At 32.9% G+C, this 14,480-nt stretch overlaps 1 protein-coding gene across 5 annotated transcripts in view; it reads right to left on the bottom strand.

Annotated features, from left to right (window-relative positions):
• LOC105672535 (protein artichoke-like) overlaps positions 1–14,480 on the bottom strand; it is a 386,355-nt gene that overhangs the window by 126,093 nt on the left and 245,782 nt on the right. The window contains exons 1-3 of one of the 5 annotated variants that reach the window (XM_067353617.1): positions 3,027–3,453; positions 2,532–2,888; positions 2,216–2,256 (exon numbers count right to left, since the gene is read on the bottom strand). The exons of 3 other annotated variants lie outside the window; for them this stretch is intronic. The gene's annotated coding sequence lies outside the window, so the exon portion shown is untranslated. Of the gene's footprint in view, positions 1–2,215; positions 2,257–2,531; positions 2,889–3,026; positions 3,454–14,480 lie in introns of those variants that run through there. One more of the 5 variants, XM_067353618.1, reaches the window with a different exon arrangement.

Here is a 14,480-nt window from a genome sequence, read left to right as displayed (position 1 = left end):
TTATGATAAGCAAACGAACCGAGCGGTTCGCTCACGAAACAATTATTTTCCAACGTGAATGAGCATCATTTAATATTCATATTCAAAAATTACTACATTTGAAATCTTTCATACACAAATGAATAATTTTTTAGCCTGACCTAAATTCCTGTAACAGAAACTTGCAATAAATAATGAGCCATTTTAGTGTTTATTCGCGTGTAGATTTTCGCAGATTAAGTAAAAATAAATATCTACGCTCTTAACATATGACAAATAGATTATTTTACTGATTATTTTGTTTAATAATCTGATATTTGCAATATTTATTGTTAATAACTATGCTTATTGCTCTTCGAAGCACTAACGAGTCATGCTAAGTCGTGCGTTATATGCAATGTGTTTCGCCAAAGTGGCTGTCGCGCTGCAATCGTTATATTTTGCCGAAATGATCTCGCACTTCGCGTCGCCAATTTCGGGACAATTCGTATAAGCGTATTGCTGCGAGGCGCGTTTCGTTTCGACCATTGGATTTTCGGTGATTATCACGAAACTCAGATATGTTCTCGTTACGGCAGAATCTAACAGATTTGTCGTTCGAAATATTCATGGGAGCGTGCGGCTTTTCGCGATTACGACCGAGGTTGTTATCGTTGACTGCAGAGATCCGTCGTCTCCAGTAAAACTGAAAGCGCAAATGCGAAACCGCAGAAAGCTATTCAAACAGGCGTCAGTGGCAGACAAATTTCAAGCAAAATTAAATATAGTACGCGATGATGGGTCACGAGACTTTCTATATTTACAGCGAAATTGATCCTGTAAATGTATTGCACAAAAGTCCGCAAAAAGTTCTCAATTTATTTCTTGTTGGATTAAATGCAAAATACAAAATGATCGCTCAGCTAATAAATATTATTAGATAATTCAATCTTTCGCATAATTTGTTTAGCATTTTTGAGTTTTGTCAGAAATATTTCTATTGTAAAAGTGCTATTCTAATAGAAAATACCAGATATTTGGAAGAGAAAATTCAAGTTATTTCACATTAAAGGAAATATTTATCGTTGGATAAAAGGAATTGTTTCTATGTGACATTTGTAATTTTGCAATAACAACTCTAAAAAGACTTTTCTTTTGTTTTTGTGTTTTCTAAACTTGTCTTTGAATCTTTTGAGCTTGAGTTTCATAATAGATTACAGCATCAAAGTTGATGCAAATATAATGATAATATTCGTTGATGGTAATGTATGGCAAGCGCGAAATGGCACTAACGTCGGTGTTAATGCATGAGAAGCGTCGCGCCTTTAGTCGATGAAATATTAACCAGGTGTTCGGTTATTGAATTTTTAAATAATTCTCATGAGAGAGTGACGCCTTATTAACCGCTTGCAGCAAATGTATTTACCGATTAGCAAATATTGTCAAAAATAAACCGCATCCATACATTTATTGCTTAACAAATATTTAAAATTTCTTATAAAATATTTAAATTTAGTGTAGTATATGATTATAATTTTTTTGTCATTTTTATACACAGAAAAAAAGTAAAACATGAGTTAAATTGAATAATTATTAAAATTATAAAATAAATTCTACATTTTTATATTTTTTATAATGGAAAACACGGTATAAAAAACTATATAGTATGTAATAAAAATTTCACAATTTGTATAGTCAAACTTTTGATTTCTTTCTTCTGATTTCCTTGTTTATCTTTATCATGTATCTTTCTGTTACTTCATATTTGCTTAACTACACGACGTTAAAGAAATCAAATAAGCAACAAAATATATTGTAAAACAAATTTTGATATTGACGGATAACATCAAATAAAGAAACATGATCTCTACGGATCAACAGCATTGCATATCTTTTGTTTTTCTCGCTTTCTCATTCAATGGTTCACGAAGTCAAACAAATCAGAAGTAATGGAAAAACAACGCAACAGCAAAAGTAAAAATAAAAAGCAAAGAAAAATTGAAAAGACTAGAAATAAATATGTAAATCAGTTATACATATCTAAATAATGATTGAATAATGATAACTTTGTACGTCGCATCATAATTAACATGATACATTAAGTTCGCTATTTTATAATCTTTTAATAGAAATTTCAATTTATATAATCGTTTTATTTTCGACTAACATCAACAATAGTTATAGTAGAAAATGTATATACATTGAAATTATATTAAATTCCATAAAATAATATGAAATAATGTATGATTTCACTTACCGGTCGTTGTACCCTAACTAAGTATGCTCTCACAGATGCACCTGGAAAAATTTATAAATATTTCAATTAGTTATAAATTATCATACATTTTATCTAAATTATTGTGCATTACTTAATTATTTTCATTTAAATTAAAACATAATTACATACTATAAAATGCGTAAATAATTATTTAAAATTTGTAATAAATGTTTTAATAAATATTCCAGTAAACATTTTCAAAAATCTTAATAAATATTTATTAAATGCAAATTGTAATGTGTGTTTTATCACAATTACATACATATGTAATTAATAAATAAATAATTGCTCTTACCAGCCAGGGTATTATATGTAGTTTGCTTCAACCGCTTCGGATTCCGCTCCATATCAGCTCTTCAAAACATCAGCTTCATGGCAAAAACCATAAATTCACACTTACAAAAAAAAACTACACAACACACTAGCAAAAAAATTAACGCGCGCACTTCACTTCCGCGAAAACTATATATTTACGTTCCGAAACGTCCGTACCCGAAATAGACTTTGTACCGCGTCCACGCATACAATTGTAACGGATAATTATGTTACACATATTCAGTGGTCGACTCGGTACTATACACGCATTTAAAGTGAGCGAGACAAACGATGGTTGTTCTGGTAATACCGCGCCAATCGTTAAACACGAATATACCTGTAACAATAATTACAATTATCTGACTCAATTCTGAATTTTCAACATTCAACATGTCACATCTAAAAGTACACTATGCTTCGATTTTCTTAAGCAAGTGTAAGAAATCTTACATAACATCAAAATGCATATACTTACTGTGATCGTAACCTGTTTAAACCCGCGGCAACCAGACAATGGACGAAACGGCATTCATTACGAACACTCCCGGCAAATAATACATTCCACAATCGCCCGTTACTTTAATCGGCACTCCTGATACAAAATCGCGCTCAATATGCACATTTAATACGAATAAAATACGTAATTAATTGCGAAAAATTTGTTCAGATTTTTCTGTGTTGACCCCTTGAAAGAAAATGGCGGCTAGGAAGGTAATGGAAGATAGTCAACGTACAGTCGATATCTAGAGCGGATCGACATCGATTATTGATAAATTCTAGAATGGCAATCGCGATTATGTGCGCCATCTTTCGACTGCTATTAAGGCTCTTGCAGACAGGAGCGACAACGTTTGACGCGCGGCAAAAGACGACGGTGGTAGCCAATTAACTTTAAACTTACAAGTCTTCCATAAGAGCAAAGAACTGATTGGCTACCGCGTTGGTTTTTGCCGCGCAAGAGTTACCGCGTCCTATGTGCAAAAGGTCTTACAGTCTTGGATGGATTCCCATATGCACGAAGAATATAAAGCTCCGTTATTATATATTTTACCGATTAAATGCGCGAGATAAGTATGAATATTTGTCAGAAGTATCGATTAAAGTGTTATATTATACCCGTTCAATGCTTGACTCGGTATTATACACGCACTCAGAGTGAGCGGGACAGACGATGATTATCCTAGCGGTATCGCACAAATACGTTAAATACGAATATACCTGCAACAATAATTACGTTTCATCTGACTCAATTCTGAATTTTCAACATACATGTCACATTTAATGAAAGATACACCGCGCTTTGATTCTCTTGAGCGAGTGTAAGAAATCTTACATGACATCAAAATGCATATACTCACTACGATCGTAACCTGTTTAAACCCGCGGCAACCAGACAATTGACGAAACGCCATTCATTACGAACACTTCCGGTAAATAATACATTCCACAAACGCCCGTTACTTTAATCGGCACTCCCGATACAAATTCGCGCTCGATATGCACATTTAATACGAATAATATACGTAATTGATTGCAAAAAATTTGTCCGATCTTTCCGTGTCGACCTTGAAAGAAAATGGCGGCTAAGAAGATGATGAAAGATAGTCAACGTAGAGTCGATAGATATCTAGAGCGGATTGACATCGATTATCGATAAATTCTAGGGTGACAATCGCGATTACGTGCGCCACCTTTCGACTGTTATTACAGTCTCGGACGGATCACATATGCACAAAGAATATAAAGCTCCGTTATTAATCATATATTTTACCGATTAAATGCGCAAAATAAGTACGAATCTTTGTCGGAAATGTTGATTAAAGTATTATATTGTACACATTCAATGCCTCGATATTGTACACACACTTGGAGTGAGCGAGACAATGATTGTCCTAACGGTATCGTACAATTTGTTAAATACGAATATACCTGCAACAATAATTACGTTTTATCTGACTCAATTCTGAATTTTCAACATATAACATGTCACATTTAATGAAAAGTACACCGCGCTTTGATTCTCTTGAACGAGTGTAAGAAATATTTCATGTACATGACAACATCAACATTCATATACTCATATACTGCGATTGTAATCTGTTTAAATCCACGGCCGCCAGACAATTGACGAAACACCTATCACAAACACTTTCGTAAATAATACATATCACAATTGTCCGTTACTTTAATCGGCACTCCCGACACAAATTCGCATTCAATATGCACATTTAATACGAATAAAATACGTGATTGATTGCAAAAAATTTGTCCTGATCTCTTCGTGTCGACGCTGAGTGAAAGTAGCGGCTGGTAAGATGATAGTAAAATAGTGACGTAGAATCGATAAAGTCGATCTAGAACAAATCGACATTGAATATCGATAAATTCTAGGGTGGCAATCCTGATTACGTACACCACCTTTCGGCCGCTATTGTAATCTCGGACAGTTCGCAGAACACAAAAAATGTGAAGTTTCGTTATTGATTGTATATTTTATCCGTTAAAAACGCAAAATAAGTACGAATCTTTGTCGGTAGTGTCGATTAAAGTGACGGGCGATTATCGAAACGTATTGTTGTTGTCACAGGTGTTCGCGATTAACGTTTCATCGGTCGAATTTAGTGCGTATGCTGCGTATGCTGCGTATGCTGCATGTATTCGACGCGAATCCAATACGAATCCACTATGAATCCGGTGAGAATAGAATCAAAAGCTATAAATGTGCAAAAATAATCCTTATGTTTGCTTGAGAACAATTATTTTCATTGGATGTAAAAATGTTGAAAATTCAGTTTCTTTGCATAATCTTCAAACACGATCGTAATTTATCTTACTTACCCCGAACACGTATACAGTGTCAAAAAAACAATCGAATGTGTAAGATGATAATAATTGATTATTGTAGCCGCGTTGCAGCAGAAAATACATTTCTCGCATTTATGTTTCGTGTACCATAGTAAATTCACGACGTAAATCTGTGATTTTTAAAAATAAAGTATACACCCAGCAAACACAGAACATTGCAGTAACATTGCGGCAATGTTACAATATTGCAATAATATTGCTGCAATGTTGCAACATTGCCACAATGTTTCTGCAATGTTCTGTGTTTGCAGGGCAGTTTGCCTTTATTCGATAGTATGAGTGTAACTACATAAGTGTGAGTGTGAGTGTTACACCAGTGTTCAACGATTCTTCGAAGAAGTTGATGCAGAGCAATTTCAGGCGGAATCCGCAGCGGATGAAGCAAACTTCAATGCCCTAACTAGTGAGTAAAAAATTTCTATTTATCATATAGAAATTATTAAAATATTTAAAGATATTTATTGCAATATTTATTAAAACATTTATTAAATTCATTTTATTCATTGCAGTTTTTTTAAATAATTATTCACGCAATTTATTGCATGTGGTTATGATTAAAGTTATATTTTAACCAAAATGCAAATCATTAAATATTTAATGTTTGTAATTAATTAAAATATGTTTTCATTTTTCTAGATACAGCTGTGAGAGCGTATTCAGCTAGGGCACAACGACCGGTGAGTGAATTTATTTATTATATTTATGTAATTATACATAAAATACTGTATTATCCATGCTTTTTCATTCACTAATTTCATTATGTAATTACTAAAACCGTACGTTGATAATGTTCTTGTCTGCAATTTTTATTTTCACAAACAAATCGTAAAATACAAAATTTTTTTTTTTTTTTTATGTTTACAATGAAATATTTCAAATTTTTACATCAAAACATTGCACATGTCACGTATAAAACTTATTATTCTAAAATTAAATTATAAATTCTTTAAAATATAAATTATACATATATGTAGAAAAATTTATAGAAACGTATTTATAGAAACTTATAAGAAGATAAATCTAAAAATTAAAATTTGGAAGATGTAAATTTTGTGAATATATTTAATATATTTTTAGTATATTTTTTCACTTGACTTTATTGTTTAATATTTTTGCAAAAGAAGAAATTGTCAAAATATGGTTTTAGATACGAAATTTATTGGGATATCGTAAAATTCAAGAGCCTTTAAATATAATATATTTTGCAGAAAGATTCTTAATAGGGTACAACAATACATATATTTTGTTGTATGCTGATGTCAATCGAAAATAAATCCACTATTCAAGTTGAAATCTTTATTAAATGATTATGAAATAATAAACATAATAATGCACAATAATTACAATACGACACACTCGTGCGGTCATTATTATTTGTTTATCATTAAATATGAACACAATTGTGATAATACATATATACATAATTTAATTATAGTCAAACATCGATATTTTTCTATTTAATTTTTCTTTTCATTTTTACAGTTTTGTTATTCTCTTACTATTTTAGAATTGTCTGACTTCGTAACCATGTTAAAATGAGAAAACAAATAAAAAATAAAATATGATGGAATATTAATTCATTATCACGGAATATTATGAATCAATATTAAAATTTATTGCATGATATTTTCTGTCGCTTATTCGCTTTTTCATTCTAACATTTTTACACAGTTAGACAAATGTAAAATAGCTAAAAGGCAATGCAAAATAAAAAATAAAAAAAGGAAAATTTAGAGAAATAAATACGGTAATTTGACTATAATTATTTTAGTAGCATTTTATTAATAAAATTTCAATCATTTCTGTCAATAATTGTTATTAAATTTTATAAAATTGAATTTTTCATCATTTTTTGCTTTGCTTTAAGAGTTATTTATATTAAAAAAAAGATTGAGAAATTTTGAATTTTTAAAGATGCAAATTATTCTTTATTGATTTAAATAACGGAAGTTTTAACGCGTGTGTTGCATTAGCATATTTCCATTTTACTAATCGCGTTGAATATATAGTAGGTCGTTAAAAATGAATCAATATTACGATAATATGATAGCATTCTTGCGTTATTAATCTCTCAGACTGTTAACGAAAACGCTTAAACGTGCCTTATCGCGTCTCATTGTACTTCACCGAGCTGATTTCATTTTGCGTAGGTCACACGATTAGTAAAAGTACGACAATACAAAAAATAAAAGTAAACACTGCCCTGTCAGTTTTACGCTCTACCTAGAACGAAAAAAGTTTGAGCCGCGATATGACAATAAAAAAAAATCGAGAACTCTGCGGTTGCACGCATAGAAAGGGGCGCGAGCAGATCAGCGATACGGCAACAATAATTTATCGGTCAATTTGCCGGCATTGATATCTCGCGATTAAACGCTTTACGTCCAGCGGTTGCCGAACTTCTCTGCTGTCCGGTCCAAATTGCAACGCGACGAGTTTCGCGCAATATCGATGTATTTGTGTACGCTGTCGGCCGTCGTGCATGGCTCGGCGAAATATCGTTTTAAAAATTCATGGCGTTATAGGCACGTGAAATATCTACAGCGTCCAAAAAAAGGTAGTATCGCTGATGGCATGGCGTTGAGTTTAAACTTTATATGAAAATACACACTCGATGGCTAAGAGGATTATAAATACTAATCTTTATCATTCGACATGTTTAGCTGTGTGATCCGTTTGCATCTGTGAGCCATCGGCCATTGATGCGATATTTCCCGGACAATTAAATTGGCATTGTATGATTGCCGTTAATTGAATCCAATTACTTTTACAACGCTTCTCGGTCAAATGCATGATATAACAGTCGAAAAATATTTTTGACGAATATTGTGTAAAAAGTTGATCAGTATCACATCAAATTAAAATCGTATAATAAAGTAATTTTATTATAAATTAAAAAAAAAAATAAAATACACAATTTTTTTTTCAATTTTCATAGTAATAAATGCAGCGTAAATAAATACGATAGATTATAATGGACGGCTTTTATCGAGTGCGCATAATGGAAGTTCGTAAAGTTATTTTCGTACAACAATAATGCACGATAAAGTGATAATTATATCGCGGCTAATATTGTTAAAATTATCCGTGTGCAAAACGCTGCGGTACAAATGCATCATTTTATTAATACGCGATTTATTATCACGGTAGAATTCATTAATTAATTCCAGTGTGCGGCTCCAAGATGCGGTCGCTATTACAACAGATTTATGCGTGCGCAGCGATATTTTGTAAAGAGAATCGAGTGTATATTTGTGACACTCGCTCAATATAACCGTGTATATCCAATAATTTGTTAAAAGTAATGACGCATAAAATCAAATTCGTATTATTTTCTATTTATTCCATTATCATAAATAGAATTGATTTTATGATTGCTTTTACTCTTAACATACTACCGTTTATACGCATGCTATAAACATAATATGCCTACGTTCAACTCTATAAAGAGGTATAACGGGAAATGTGTACTGAGAAGCATACAAATGTAAGTAATTCTATGCACAGCTACAAATAGCTTGAAAGAGAAAGATGCATATTCCACAAAACTTAAGATCCGCGCTCAACATAAAGAAAGCGAACCGCGTTATATGACGAGACAGGTTGCCGTTGAGATAGGAAAATTCGATATAAGCCGTTGCGGAGTTTACAGTATCGTGCACCCTTCGGACGCACTTTATGAAATTTACACTAACCGCATTACCGTCTTCCATGCTCAGCTGAATACAATTTTGCGATAAATATAAGCTTGGACGTTATACTGTATATCACTTTTGGACTGAAAAATCTTTGTCACAAATTCATTTTTCATATGCATAGAACTGCAATTTGCCTTTTTTTTTGTAACTTTGCAACAACTATGGGACACGGCAGAGCTGTGCTTTGCTATCAGCGTTGCAAGTTGAACGAAACATCGTTGTAACTATTTTTGTAACAACTTTTTCATTTAATTATTCATATGAGTAGTTTATTTTTTATGCGTGAGTGTAAAATTTTGTATTTTGCATTTTGCATTGCATAACGATGTGTATGGGAGTTTTCCCTCTGGGATTTTAAAAGTCACCTCATTTACGATATTTGCGCTGTTATGCTCGCAGGGACTTAAAAACGCGTGGATATCGATTAAATCCGCTGGATGAGTTTGGTTTTATGTTGTGTCGCCCCAAATTCTTTCAGAATAAGTTAATTGGAAAACTTTCTATAGTTCTCCCCATCTTGTTCCTTTCTTTGTCCTTTCTAAAGATACACGCTTCGCTTGCTTCGAAGATTTTCGTAATACTGAGTCAGCATCTTTATACCACATTGAGCTTACATGTGTAAGTTAAGTCGGTTTTGTGCAGCTGATTCGGTAACATGATCGAAGAAGAGCAGTTTACAGTTTTGTTAATGCTCAATATTCCCAGATTGGGCAATTCTGTTGTGAACTTGTAAAATACCGCAGTTCATCCTTTATGCATCAACGAGGTGTATCTTGCTTTTTTTAGTCACACCTAGTACGAAGTGATGCAACGGCGCATCGCTAACTTGGCGAACGTGCCTAATGTAAAGTACCAAAGTTTTACTTTTAGCAAAGCATCGATTTTTTTTTTATGAATTACGCTCGGAAAGCCTCAGGTAGTGTAACCACGCGGCGGTAAACTTGATGCAAGAAAAGTCGAGCTTTCATCGTCGGCACTAGCGTGCGAAGAGCTTGTTTTTGCGGTATTATTCGTAATACATCCGAGACCGTTCACTATGAAGCTGCATCATCTTTTTGGTATACCGCGCTCATAAACGTATTACATAGAAGATAACAAAATAGGAATTGTGTTACGATAAATTTATAAAGTATAAAATACCTCAAAGTACAATTAGATACAATGTAGGCAAATAATAATATAGAGCAATACTTGACGTATCATAATCATTGATACAATTACAAATAAGTTAAATTGTACAGTTTATAGTTTGTATGATTAAAATTTGTTAAAACGTATGTATACTAATTTATTAATACATTATCGTTTACACTGTATTATCAATTACATTATTACGATGATAATCAGCAATCAGTATAATACAAAAAGGAAATTCGTAAATGAGGTAACTAACAAACATAATGAGTTTAAATTTCTTGGAAAAATAGTTTACATATATAATTAAATAAAATTTTTATAATATAAATAATTATTAAAAATTATTGTTACAAAAATAGTTACAAAAAAGTATCGTATATATTTATACAACAATTTATGTCTTTGCATTGTTCATACTTTTCTCACTGCTTTTTCAAAAATGTGAAGATCACCAATCTAGGCGATTGATACACTTACTGAATACATATACAAAAGAAATTAACTTCATTGGCTTGAGTATCTAATAAGACTGGTAATAATTCAGTCTCTAGTTCGGTAGGAAACCTTGTAAACCTTCATCATGCGATATTGGAAATCAGTTAATTACTATCCGTAAATGATCCCTGCGTAACTTGCCATGCAAATGACCTCACGGCTGCCCTTCCTGAATAGTCGGCATCAACCGATAGCGTGAAACCTGTATGAACAAGCACGCACCACAAAATCGCTCTTTTTCATAGCCACCAATTACTTCGCGAATGTCATTGGTATTTCGATTGGAATTTTCGACAGTGGAATTTCGTATGACCTTGGTGCGAAGAATGTTCTGGGAGAAGTTTGATATTTAAGGCACGTAATCATCCGAGCATTCCTCCCTTCGCACCTGAATAATGTGTTATTGCGATACAAGCATATTAAAAATCTATAGCATCTGCACAAAATATTAAACAGGACATCAAAACCTTTGCTTTAAAATCGATCGTCAAAATTAATATATTACATTGATTATATTTAGTTTAATATTCAGTAATAATTTTAAACTTGCTGTTTTGCTATTTGAGATAAATAATTATAATTTTGCAATAAGAAATAGTAGTTTTTATAATTTTTTTTTGTTTAATTTTAATAATTTGGAAACTCTATGTTATAAAACTTTTAAAAATGTTGTAAAACCGTTGATTTTTAATGATACTTTTTATCCGATTTCTATTTCCATACAAAGATTCTGCAATTTGTACGCAATTGTTATCCTATTTTTATTTGAAGATATTTATTTCTGATTAATTAAATGTTTGATGCTTTTATAGTCACGTTGAGATTGATAACAATGCAATCGGAAATATCGCGTACAGGCGGGTGGCGAAACGATTAAATGTGAAATAGAAGTGGGTAAGAAATTTCGCAATGAAATTAGTCGGAAAGTTGCAGACGTAACGCAGCAGCTGGCTCGGAAAGCGCGATCGGTAGAAAGACGTTTTACGAGACGCTGCAGAGTTTTATGCCTCCGAAGTAGTAGCGGCGAGCTTTGTGCAGACGTAATCTCAGGTATTGTCCCGCGCCAAATTGGATTCGGCCGGTCGGAATTGCGGCATTTTCCGCACTCTCGCGCGATAGGCGTCAGCTAAGGAGAAAAGACGGGGATTGTAAAATTATGAAGCGAGATCCCGCGACTCGTTACGAGGAAGAACGGGAGCGCCGACAACGACGGCAGCGTCGGGCGTCGTACGTGCTTAGGAAAGTTTGCGAGGAGGCTGGCTCGTTGTCGAGGGTTACTCACGTCGTCGCTCGCTTTCAGACCGATAGAGTGCACGCTCTACAGACTTGTTGATGCATATCTTTCCGCGGAAGTATTTTCACGTATGACATTATGCAACTTTTGAGAGGTCGCGCGCACCGGCGTATATTGCCAGGAGTCAGTGCCGGCAGCGATATATGCGCGCGCGGGATGTATCTCGACGCGCGTGATATGTTCTATACTTTTTCACGTAAGTCACCCCCGTTTGTACACCTTCGACCTCTTGTCCCCTAGAGATACACAGCCTCAGCGCTACATGATCACGTCCGTTGCACTTTTTATCTCGTGTTTGTGAAGCGCAATTTCTGTAAAATGGAAAAACACGTTTGGATAATAATGATGATAATACATCGTTCAATTTTTTTGACGATAATACATCGTTCAATTTAACGTTCAATTGTATTAAATGTACGTAATTAAACGTACAATTCCTTTATAATCTTCGTTTCTCGCTAACGATTTTATAAAATTTACAAAAATATTAAATGTAATTGAAACATACACGAGCTTTGTTGTAGAATATTTTGAAATAACGAAGAAATAGAAGTGATTCTTTATTATACTGTTATATTTTGTTTGTCCAAAGACAATGTTTGCTTTAAAAACAGACAAGTTCTGATGTTTACGAGTAAAAGAATAAAAATGGGAACCACTGATAGCATTTAAAACAATATTTTGTATTCTACGCCGCGGGGGCATTGTATCGATTTAAATGGCGCGTTGCATCTGCAAAGGAAATGCAACGCAATCGCAGGGTAGCTGCGCAATGCGCGCGACCGTCATGTAGATTTTGCTGTATCTTGCGCTCAGTGGTTATCGATAGCGGCTTCAGTGGCTACAAAACTTCGCAGTTTCACTGCGAACTTTGCAATGTCCCTGTTCGTATGAATCCGAATGTGATGGTTTTGAATATAGGGTAGAAAGTTTTGCATTGTGTGTCGCACCGCCGCTCGTTAACTCTTCTCCGTATGGCATTTAAAGCGACTCCTGTGCTATATTATCTTGCGAAACAATCACTACTTTGTTATTCATCGCGCTGTATCGCGCTGTATGGAATATTCAACTTCAAAATGGCAAATGTACTTTGCTGGTACAGTGTCAATCATTTTGTTGAGTACATCGTGCCCTACTTATCAGATATTTTTCATTATATTCATTGCATAGTCAAATTATTTTTTAAAAATTATTTTCAAAGTTACTTATAAATATTGCAAATTAGACAAAAAAGTTTATCTTTTATTATTTTTTTCTCTCAAAATGTATTTAATAGCTTTTTACTTAATGTATAGTTTTTAAGACTAATCCAAAAATAAGAGTAATTTTCGTTATTACCTATTGGTAACCCATTTCACTAATTCATGTGCTATTACAATTACAAATTGCTACGGTAAAGTTCATTATGCTATTATAAGCGTAAGTGTAACTAGAATATGGTAATTGTGATTGCGACTAGGCGTGTATTGTACGTTATCAATGTAATTTGGTATTTATTAACTGCAACCGCACTCTGTTTAATAATGACGTGATCCACAATTGCGTACATTATTAATACTGTCGCATTCATCTAAACGCCGTATCTCTGAAATGCCGAGTTGAACTTACGCGCGTAACTACTGAAATATAAATATACACTGGAAGTTATGGCTAAGATAAAATATGTTTCTTCGAAAGTTGTACCCAGAAATAAATACCTCGGGTCTTCCACATTTAAAAAATCATATTATTTATAAGAGAGAGAGAGAGAGGAAGACGTATTTTTATCCTTAGATGTTAAATTAATAATTTCTTTTCGTTTTTCTTTATCGCCATCTATATCTGAAAATACATATATATAAAAAATCAAATTTACCTAAATTAGGTAATAAGATTTTAGAATATTTTATTCATAATTTAAATTATATTTTGATCTCGATAAACATTTGTGGATTTTATTATTTTTCGGATAACGAATCGATTGATTGCCAATCGGATAAGTATGTGAAGTTACACCTTAACATAAAATTTCTATAGTTTTAATTAGAGTTTCAACTTCCCTCTGAAGAGTTCTAGAGTTCTCTAATATTAAAAAGAAAGAGTTTTGTTGATTAACACCACCATAGTTCTATTTAAAAAACAGAATGCTAATTTTACATTTGATTTCAAGATCGAATAGTTCTGAATAGCTCATATGCTTTTTTTGAGATATACTATCTGATAAATAAAAAACAATTTTGGATGAATTGTTATCTCAAAAAGAAGTATATGCGCTATTTCGAACTATTTAACCTTGAAATCGAATATAAAATTAGCACATTTTTCAATTTTTGCAACTCTCTCTCTATGGTGGCGTTAATCGCTGAAACTATATATTTTAAATATTAGAGAACTCTACCTCTTCAAAAGAAAGCTGAAACCAGAACTGTGGAATTTTTATGTTGGAGTGCTAACTTTACAC

This window comes from Linepithema humile, chromosome 4 (assembly GCF_040581485.1).
Source record: "Linepithema humile isolate Giens D197 chromosome 4, Lhum_UNIL_v1.0, whole genome shotgun sequence".
In the NCBI taxonomy this organism is placed as follows: Eukaryota; Metazoa; Arthropoda; class Insecta; order Hymenoptera; family Formicidae; genus Linepithema; species Linepithema humile.
Note: the sequence above shows the minus strand (reverse complement) of the source record. Positions and strands in the feature narration are given on the sequence as shown.